The sequence below is a fragment of the Equus caballus genome, chromosome 1 (genome assembly GCF_041296265.1).
Source record: "Equus caballus isolate H_3958 breed thoroughbred chromosome 1, TB-T2T, whole genome shotgun sequence".
NCBI classification, from domain to species: Eukaryota; Metazoa; Chordata; class Mammalia; order Perissodactyla; family Equidae; genus Equus; species Equus caballus.
The window spans coordinates 194,968,307-194,978,683 of NC_091684.1; positions in this window are offsets into that span (position 1 = coordinate 194,968,307).

Consider the following 10,377-nt stretch of genomic DNA (forward strand, 5'->3'; position numbering starts at 1 on the left):
TATTTTCCTGTCTGCAAAGTAACCAGCCCCAAATAATCCTCATGCCAAAGAGACATATCTTGGGGTGGCCAATTCCAGGCCTCCACATTTATAAATAGTAGTTTTAGCAATTTTGTGGAGAATAATTCATTCAAACTCTAGTGAAATCTAAGCAAAATAACTCGACGTCTCAAACAACATCTGCCAAAATGTTCACTCTTCCAATTACCATACAACCAATCACTGAATAGTCTAGATTCCTCCAATTGGATGCCTAAGATAAGACAGACAATTTTCTACTTCCTGGAATGGCTGCTAATATTATTTATAGTTCACACATACACACACACAAAGTTTGTTACAGCTTACTAAGTGTTATGTAATACTTTAGAAAGTAAAAGATAAAAGGAATACCTTGGTTGGTCTTTCTTTTCAAAAACCACGTATCACACATTCAGTGTAAACCCTAGGAGAGTACTCCTGACTTCATTTGATGTATTCAGACCCCTGGACCTGAAAGTCATAAACACTGTACTGTTAATGCATTGTTATGGTCTGAGATATGACTCAGAACAAACATATGATTTATGTATATTCTTGAGTAATACAGGAGAATAACAAACAGGGACTAATAAATTCCCAAGTGTCAGATCTCAAAATTCCATCAGCTGTTTGAGTTAGTTCATATTAACAAGAGAAATAGAAAGAAAACATTTATAAGAATCAATTTATTTAAATTAGATATAAGATATTGATTGGTAATACAGTTAATTTTTCAAGGGCTTCTATGGCACAGAAAACATTCCCTGGTTTATATTCTTTTCAAATAAATGGTTAGGCACTCTGAAAAAGCTATAATCTCACTAAAAGAGACCCGTTGAATATTAAATTCAAACTCTATGCCAATGTTCCTTGAAGATGAACATCAAACACTTAGAAAACATAAATTACATATTATTTATGGTTATAAACAGCATCACTAATGCCACTTTTCCATTTCCATCTCTTAAATCATCTACCTCGTAATTGATGATGCTGGTCTCATGATTTAGCATATTCATCTGTTTTTATGATTTATTCTTTCATGGAGATGTACTGAGAAAAAGTCTTAAAAGCAAAATATATATAATATTGATATATAAAATACATATATAATATTTTCTTTCTGCATTCATACCTTGGCTAATGTGAGTAATGCTGCAATGAATATGGGGATGCAGATAGCTCTTCGAGATACTGATTTTGTTTCCTTCAGATACACACCCAGCAGTGAGATTACCGGATCATATGGTAACTCTATTTTTAATTTTTTGAGAAACCTCCATACTGTTTTCCACACTGTTGGTAGGAATGTAAAAGGTCAATTTATCTTGAGCTAAATTGTTCATAGTTATTGATTCTGGACTTTCTGTCCCATTGGTTTGTTTCTGCCTCACATCGGCTGTTGTTTTCCCTAACGCAGCTCCTCCTCTGTGCTCTCCTACAGCACTGTGCTCATCTTGTCTTGCCACTCACACCTGCTACATTGTAACTTTGTATTTTTCTATTCTCTCGTCTTCACTTCAGACTTCAAGCTCCATGCGGGCAGGTTCTGCCTCTGCAGTGTGTACTCTGCCAGCGCCTGGAGCACGTTAGTCAGAAAAATGTACTCACTGAAGGTTAATATCTGAGAGGGAAAGACCCTTTAAGTCCTCCTTTCAAAATTTTCCAAGATACCTTGCTCATTTTTTCTTCAAATTTCAGAATTGTTTTGTTAAGCACCCCTCCCAAGAACTCACTGCAGTTTTCCCTGGTATAATATTAAATGCATGGATTCATTTGAGAAGAATGTATGACTTTCCATATCAATTCAATATTGAATTTATGATTTTCCATTCAGGAAGGTGGAATGCATATTTACTTGAAACTTCTTTTAGGCTTCTCACTAAAATTTAGCATTCTTCTTCGTATAATTCCTGCATATTTCTCGTGAAGTGTATCACTTGGTACTTATTATTTTATAAATTAAATAGTTTTCTGTTAAATTTCTCAACTAGTTATTACTGGCATATTGACTTCTTATTAATTTGAACGGTTGCGTGTTTTGTTTTTATGGGGTTTCCAGGTACGTAGTCATACCCTAAAGACAATTTTTACATTTATATCATTTTCCTGATGTTGACTATTCTGATTTCTTTTTATTGTGTTGTATGGGCTAATATTTCAAGAACAATATTAAATATCATTAGTAGGCATTATCTCTGTTGTCCTAATTTTTATATGGAAACGACTCTAAAGTTTTAACATAAAGTTTAAAACTGGCTTTTTGCTTGAGATAACTTTTTTTTAAATCATGCTAAGACAGTTTTATTGTATTCTAGATTACACGGAGCTTTTTCCAAATACTGACAGTTTGAACCAGTGTACTCACTGCTCATGATAGGTATTTGATGCTACTGTGGAAGTCGCCATAGTCCATTCTGTGACAATGTCTTTCTGTCCTCCCAAGGTGGAGGAAGGACAAAGCGGAAGGAGAGTAGAAGGTCAGTGTCAATGTTTCTTCAAGGGCAGCAACCAGTGCGTGGCCAGCATGCTGATGCTCTGATACACAGAGCTTCCGAAGGGGAGTTTATTTTTCTCTCCATTAGAGGAAAGCACATATTTGTTGAATCAATCAATCAATTAATAAGTAAACAATGCTCACTACTTAGTGCCTAGGATGTTCAAGGACTTGGCAAATGTTAGCTAGTTTTCAGATTACTGATAAAACTGCAGTCATCTGGGAAGCCTGTAACAACCTGCTTGTTTTCTTATTTGTTTTAAGCCAAAAATTACAAAGTGGGATGCTAAATGTGGTCCTTCAAGGACGTTGTTTGGTCTATAAAGTGTTTTTAAAATTAGTAAATTTCCTGTTGGATGTCCATATTATTACTTATGTACAAAAATTAGAAGACACATGGGACATATATGCTCACATAGCAACAAGTGGCTTTAGTTGGTCACTGTCCCCAATCCTCCCAGTACCATTCCCATTTAATTTATCAGTCCTATCTTTAAAGGCATTTTAGGTTGAGACCCTTAAATTCAGTCTTTATAAAAGTGGATTACCTACTCAGAATTTCTGAGCCACGAAGGATGCTCTTAGTTATTTGGAGATAACTTTGCCTGAGGTAGATAAGCACCAATCTTTTGTACAAGAGAATATTCAAGCTATAATTACTTTTAAATATGCCTTCTGAATCCAGTCTTATTCCCAATTAATGGGCAGCAAAAATAATCTGTAATATCACTGTTGAGTGACTCTGCTCAGACCCAGGTAGAAAATAATTTCCTTCAATTCTACAGAATTTTATAGTTAAAAATCATTTTCCTGTGTATCTTTCTCTAACTGAACAGAAGACAATATGTCTGACTCTTTTTTTTATATTCTATAATACTTGGCATGGTTCCTTGCACAGAGTATATATTCAATAAATGCTTGTTCAATAATATATAAAAGAAATGATCCATGGTTTGCAGTAGCAAAAAAATATTTTAGGGTTGGAGATTCAGCTTCAGTTATTTCCAAAAGCACTTATCAACCTGTTTGTAACTTTCTCATCATTATCTGTAGAACAAAGTAACATTTGCAAATGGTTGAAAAATATGGATTATACAGATATGATTTGCTGAAAAACCTGTACATTTTTCCAGTTCTTGAACGGTAATTTTTCACTGTAAAACATGTTAAGGAAAAATAAAATGTGATTTTATAAATTGCTTTTAAAAAAGTTGTATAGGAACCTGGTATTTGGTACTGGTTGGTCACGTGTTTCCAAAAGTGTCAGCAAAGCCGCTTACAACCACCATAAAGGTACCAGCTCTGGGCTGATAAAGCTGGATCCCCTGATTGAAAGATTAAAAGGTGATCTGAGCGAGTACTTCATGGAGGACACGGAAAGGGGTATTTGAATGGACGTCCCAGAACTAATCATTTCAGCTTTATCTTTAACTTTCCTACTCACAAATGGACTGTTATGCAAACATCTTTGCCTCCTGAAGTCCTTTATTTTACTACAAGTATCCCAAGTCGTTGAAAGCGAATTCCTGGAAAGGCGGGAGACCACGCATGTGCTGTTCCTTGCTTCGGCATGGACAGGCTTCTGCAAATTTAGTTGGTTGTGGGAAATTTCTCTTCCAATTGTTCTTAACCTTGGCTGTGGAGCAGAATCACCTGGGAGATTAATAATAAAGTCGATGTCTGGGTCCTTCCACGGAGATTCAGATTTGATCGATCTGAGGCTCATCCTGGGCACGGGGATTTCTTTTTCTAACTGTTCCAGTTTATTTTAGTGTACCCCCGAGTTTGAGAATCACCGTTCTAGCCCATGATTCTTAATATTCCATTAAAATCCCAGTACATCTTATGTTCTCTCACTTGCAGGTGAAAACCAAAGATGCTTTGTTTGCTTCAGATTTCATCGAATAAAAGGTATCGATATACAGTTTTACGGCAAGAATGGTCCAGGTAAAGATTGTTTTAAACCTAATGTTAGCAATGTCTGGTTCTATTTATATATTTTTTGAGTATTCCATTTCTTTCAACCTCTTGAGAGACAGAGGAAAAAAGAGATCTTTTCATCCTGACATTTCCAAATACCCGTGGTTATACATGCTGAATATATCTATAGCCTCTGGTCTCATATATTATTTGAAGCTCTCATTTTTTTTTCCTCTCAAAACAACCACATCAACAACAGGCAAATGTTCTTTTCTTTCTTGCTCTAAGCATTACATTGCTGAACTCTCAACAACTTGTGTCACAATCACCACTATATCTAACCTCAAATATGCTTTCTACAAGCTTCTATTGAATTGGAAAAGCACTTTAAGCACTGTGAGCCTGGCTTCCTTCCTGAGAAGCAGGAGTTCCTGAATGATTACAGAGAACAAACATTCTCCAACAAAGGAGGGACATTTCGTCCTCCTGACTGGGGCGCATCACGGGAGCTGACAGCTGATAGCACCCACATGCCCAATGTTCAGATTTGGCTAAGATTTAACACGATTTGAGCTATGCCTCTGTGTCACAGTGGCAGGGCCCTATTTTACTGGTGAAACTCACTTTTACCAGGCAGAATGGATTCTGATAATGTTATTCAAGCTGACGGGAGGCGTCATCCTAGAGCTGTGATTCTCCGAGTGGGATCCCCAGCCAGATGCATCAGCATCATCTGGGAACTTGTGAGAAGCTCAAATTCTCAGGCCCCAGCAGACACTTATTGAGTCAGGGATTATGGCCCAGCAGCCTGTGTTTTCACAAGTCTCCCAGGTGGTTTCATACATGGTACCTAGAATAAGCTAAATTCAACCCATGCCAGAGTAATGGGTGCCCTTGACACTGTCACGGAGTTGTGGAGCCCAAAAAGGAAAGCTTCACCCAATGCGAGGGAAAACAAGTCAATGAGACAGTGATTAAAGGGTCAGTCACAGGTGGCTGCATTCCGAGGGAGTGTTGCACGGAGATGCACAGAAAGTAACCTCGCGTTCATGCTTCTGTACCATGGGAGGATTCTTGAGAGGTTGGACCCATGGTGGAATTTAATCTTTCTGTCAAAAGGAATTGAGATATAATGCACTTCCATCAGAACACACAAGAAGCTGGCCAGGGACACAAAGGCATCTCAGAAAGAGAACGGAACACCACACTGCTATCCTAGCAGACAGCATTTCCAGGAAATAAGTCACTGAGAGAAGCCATTCTCAGGTTGCCCAGGAGGAAAAAGATACCTGCAGGAGGTCTATGAAGCTAAAAACATAGATAACTCAAGCTCAAGAAATGCACCCGATAAAGATCTTATATTTATACCCATCCCTCTGCCAAAAAAAGAAAAAACTCTCTAGAGGCTCTTTTTTTGCGTCTGGTTATAGAAAAATCTTAGTCTGAAATTTGAGTTTGATGAAAGGTCTGAATATTCCCTGCCACTAGGATGGAATGAGATCACATAAGGTGATTAGTCATGTCTGAAAGAGAGGGATGGAAGACACTGTGCATGGTGAGTGCGCCTCCATGTGCTGCCCTTTACCCAGGTGCAGTTATGCAAAGGCACCGAGAAGGCTGGTGCTGTGGGAGACGGGGTGTGGACAGCAGCGGCTTCTACTAGCTGGAGAGGTTCTGGGGCTGTGAGAGTACAAAGTTTTCAGCCTCATTCATGGCTCCTGTCAGGTCCCCAATCAAACATGTATCATAAGGCCCCACTCCTTTCCTTCTCGTTCCTCCACTGCGCTCAAAGTCCTGGCAAGACTCTGCAGCTCTCACAGTCAATCACGGGCGCCATCTTTAGTCGTAAATGCCCGGTTGCAGTAGGAGATGAGGTACTTCTTTAAAGCTACTTTCAAAGTTTTCTGATTTTCCATGTGTGTTCTGTGTTGGACATGTGCAGCTTTTAACGTCTCCTTCTTCCTCTCTATGTTCTCCAGGGCCATCAGAGGAAGTCATAATATTTATAGTAATTTTTGTCACCATAGTGACTAACTGCCATAGCTATTTTTCCTCCCAATACTTTGCCCCCCATCTATATGCTATCTCATGCACCACCAGTGATAATCTGAGTAAGAAATGATTTCACTGTGTGGTATGGCTTACAAACATTCCCTTCCCTCTCAGAGACGAGGCTGTCGACGTTCTTCTCAAAGAAGACTCTGGAATCTCCTCCTGCGAGATTGTCCTGGAGCCGTCTTGCTTCCCACCACTGCCTCATGAGGGCCCTGGCAGAAGTCCTGTGACTTGATGCAGTATTAACAGATTTCATGAACTCACTCCCCTCCTGCCGTTCAGTCATGTGGTGTGCCTCCCACTTGCCAAACCCAATAGAAAGCAGGAGAAGAGACCTTCTGGATGCAGTCCAGCAATGCCTCTGAGACACACAGTGGAGGATGACTCTGGAGAGGAAAGTGGGAGATTTCTAGCACACCTCCTGTCTGAGCTCTAAACATGGTATTTGCCTTTCAGTTTTCTTCCTTGATAAGAAGATCACAATAATATTCATCATAAAATGTTTAATACAGATGCTGACACTTGCATTTCCTTTTTCATCAAAGCGCAGGAAACAACATAGCAGGCCTGCGACTCCTGTCCTCGGAAAGGACTGCTCGTTGGATTGGCCCTTGGCTGTCGTCCGGAAACTTGGCTGGGAAACAGTTTCTCTCAGTGATATAAACTTTTGCTAAATGATGAGAGTGGCTCATTGTTCCTAACCTATAGAATGAGGTTTATGCTGAGCATCTGCTTTCCTTCTGGGAGCCTGGAATTTCATGATCATAGTCAATCATGTGACTAACCGCCAATAAATCCGTGGACCGCTAGGCTCAAGAGAGCTTCCCTTGTAGACAACTTCACGTGTGTTGTCTCAAATGAGTGATGAGAATTAAGCTCCTCTGTGCAACTCCACTGAGAGAGGACTTCTGGAATCCTGTGCCTGGCTTCCCCTTGGCTTCACCCACGCACCTCTTCCCTTTGCTGACTCTGCTTTGAATCCTTTCACGGTAATCAGTCGAAGCCGGGAGTATGACTATAGGCTGAGTCCTGGGAGTCCTCTGAGTAAACCATAGAACTCCCAGATGGTCGTGGGGACCCCAGCACAACTCTGTACACTGATGTTAAAAAATCAAAGACGGGGGCCAGCCCTGTGGCGAGGTTGTTGAGTTTGCATGCTCTGCTTCGGAGGTTTGGGGTTCATGGGTTCAGATCCTGGGTGTGGACCTACACACTTCTCATCAAGCCATGCTGTGGCAGGTGTCCCACATACAAACTAGAGGAATATTGACACAGATGTTAGCTCAGGGCCAATCTTCCTCACCAAAAAAAAAAAGAAAGAAAACAAAGACAGAACTGTACTAATTCATTCATTCATTTAAACAATTTGAGTGCCTTCTGTAAGATAGGCACTCTGTGTGTTTAGAAAATGCCTTTAAAAGTTAAACAATTTTCAAAACCTGTAGCTTAGCTATTTTAATGAAGTTAAATGTAATTTTCAAGTAGACATAAAATTTCCTTGTTTTATATTACCATTATCCTATATTGCTATCCCAAATAAGCAAACAATGTAAAAAGAAATTCACATGTTTGAATAAGGTAGTGTCTTATCAATAGCGTTACTTCTCAGGAAGATACTGAGCCTGGGATCAGAGCATGACGTTTATCTTATGTTGAAATTTCTCTAAGTACTGAAACAAATATTAGGAAACCAGCATACATGCCTTAGGATCAAAGTAATTATGGTAACTTTTTTGGTGATGCGAATCTAAACCCACTCTGGTTTCTGATTAACAAACTGGACAGATAACTTTATCTTTCTGATGTGTCCACAAACATAAGATTTTTGACTGAATGCTTGTCTGGCATGTTTTAAAAATTGAACTCAAATAACTTTCTTTCCTGTGTATGATTGACAAATGCCCTACTTAACTATTTTTCCCTTTAATTTATTTTGAAATCTTGTACACATGGAGAAAATAATTTTAAGTATCAATTTTAGGTTTTTGAGGTCTATATTTTGTTTTAATCTCAACCATATTCATCTAACGTAATAGAAACCTGAGAAAGCCCAGTGATTTTTAATCCACAGTTTCTCGCATATTTTAAAAGCCTATAATTAAGAGATTTCCATCTCTTGTCAGAACAAAATGGCAAAAAGAGTTTTTAAAGTAAGAGAACAAAAATAGAAAAATGAACTAAATTAATTGTGATCTCAAAAAACTAAAAGGTGACTTACAGTTATGTTTCTCTACTACAGATCTGACAGTGAAATAGCTTTATTCATAGAACAGAGACAGATATTTAGATACTTAAAAAGATATCTGTTTTAACAAAGTATAACATTTTAGGAATGGATATATTTCTTTTTAACTGACCCAAGGATGTCAGTGGTGTGTTGTGTTGAGACAGATCAGTTGTTGACCTTCACGAATACGTGACCTTTACGAAAGACACAGTCCATGAAGTCATAGTAAAATACAGTGACGAATGGTGATTTCTTTATAAATGATGACTTCAGGCACAGCAAGAGAAAAATGGCTTAAAAATCTTTACGTCACAATAAATGGAACCAAACTCAATGAGGGAATCTATATGAGAGAAACGTATATATTTTTTTTCCACAAACAAGATTACTGAGAGAGTCTTTCATCTTTTATCCCTTTTATCTTTAAAAATAATGTCTAAAGAATAACCCCATTTTTCTAACACAAGAGCAACGTTAGTGGAAGAAATTACTTTTTCCCTGTGGAGTAAAAACAGTAGTAGTTTAAAATGAAAACTTTGGGGAAAGAAGAGAAAGAGATGCTAAGGTTATAGCAGTTTATTCATATACAGTCCACTGGTTTGCAATGATATCTTTTCTCCTGAAATTTCATTCAAAGCAAAGTGGAAGACCCTTGCTTTTTAAAAAATTCTGTTTACTTAGTGTCAGTTAGGAAAAAGTCTCTTATGTGAGAAGAGTAGAGAGAATTCATGCAGAGGAAATTAAATGATATTTCACTGTCCACGTGGGGAACATAAGCCAGTGGATTGGGTCTAGCTGTGGCGGCAGGAGTTTTCTAGCTGGAAGCCTATAGCTAGTTGTAACTTAGAACATACATAAAACAGCTCCCCTCTCTAAAAGCTCAGCAGTAATCCCATTTCATTTTCTGACTAGTTTTCACAAGTAATGTGTACCTGAAATGTATAGCAACACATATATATACTATAAAACTAATTAAAATAAAATTGTTTCTTTTTTACCTAGGAGCAAAGAAGTCACATGTTACACTATGCTTGTCTTCTGGTGAGAATATCACAACTTAATTTGATGATTTGGCTCATGTACTAAAATATCAAACAAACCAACAGAATTATTCAGCTCAAAATTGGAGGAAATCTGTTGGTAAAATTTCTTTACACTTTTACTTGAGGCACATTTTTTTGAAATTAGAATGAATATATTCATAAGAAAACAAATACAAAATTAGCTTCCTTGCTTTAGAAATGGCTATCTGGTTGGTTGTTGGATAAAACTAGAATGTATGTGACTAAACTAGGCCAAGAGTTTTTATCATAGTCTACCTTATTTTCTACTGTATCATTTTACTCATAATAGATGCAATCAAATTTTAGATGTACCATAGCTTTTTCTTGGATTATTTCTTTCTTAATATAGAATTCAGTAAGTCACTTGCTTAGGTGGAAAGAAAATCAATACTGCAAATATACTCATACTTTTTCTACAGAAATTCCCAAGAGAAATTATTCTATGATCCAATAAATTTCTTAGCGAAGAAATGTATCCTATTACTTAGTCTAAATATGTACTTAGTCATTTTACCCCATAATACTCAATTATATTGCAACCACGTCTTACAGAGTAAATCTTTTCTTTTTTCTTTGTAGAGCAGAATTTTAAA